The sequence below is a fragment of the Halyomorpha halys genome, unplaced genomic scaffold (assembly GCF_000696795.3).
Source record: "Halyomorpha halys isolate HHAL.00 unplaced genomic scaffold, Hhal_1.1 Scaffold2140.1, whole genome shotgun sequence".
In the NCBI taxonomy this organism is placed as follows: Eukaryota; Metazoa; Arthropoda; class Insecta; order Hemiptera; family Pentatomidae; genus Halyomorpha; species Halyomorpha halys.
The window spans coordinates 6,936-7,949 of record NW_027114798.1 but is presented as its reverse complement, the minus strand read 5'-3'; positions in this window follow the sequence as shown (position 1 = coordinate 7,949).

Here is a 1,014-nt window from a genome sequence, read left to right as displayed (position 1 = left end):
AGGAAGAAAAGAAAGTCACTCACAGATGGGCGTGGGGTCGATATGCGCATATCACAATAACATTATGAGTCTAGAGTTGGTTGACCAGGATGACCGCTGGCGAGCTGGTGAGAGAGAGGTTACCGGGCAACCCGACGACTCCAAAAAACGTAGACTGCACAGCGGTGACTGCCGGTGAGTCGGTGAAAGGGTTCCAAAACAAAATAGCTCCAACAAACTAGAGTCAACAAACAATGGCGGTGGAGCGTCAGTGAAGCAGTGCGTCTCTCTCGTCTTACACCGTGCCAAAGCCACCTAACATCGCTCCAGTGCTGCCTAAATCTTCACTGCCAACTGCCTCATCCACGGTTATGCCGGAACTGGCCCCACTGCCTTCGGTTTTATTCTGCACGTGTTACACCTCCGCAATGTATTTATAAACACTGAACCTCCTTATATCCCTTATTTTTATTTACCAAATCAAAATTACGTATAGATAAAAAAAAAAATGAATAAATATAAACTTGCAACTAAAAAAATTAAAAGTCACTTGGAAAGTTGCCAAAAAAAATTAACCTAAATAGAAACCAAAATTTTGGGCTACTATAAATTAACAACTATAAATTAACATTTTTGAGTTTATTTTGTCAAATATCATAAAAGCTACTACTACTAAAAGATAAACATTATTAACTATTTTTTAGTAAATTTAACTAGCTTTAATTTGAGTACTGACAGACATCTCTACTCCTATGGTTATAAATCACTTTTTTTAAAGCAAATATCTTGGAAACTACTATTCCTACGAAAGTAAAGGTCGTAAACTACTGTATAGTACGTTAATATAGATATAGATTTCTGAAAATAAATCAACTAACTACTAATCTTTACAGTTACATTTTTAAGAAATATTGCTTTTTAAAAAGCTATATCTTGAGAGCTATTGGACGTAAATAGCTCTGTCAGGGCTAACATTTCAGCCGATTTACTCTTCTTTAAATAATGCTCTTTTAGATTTTCTAGAGTTGTTATTAG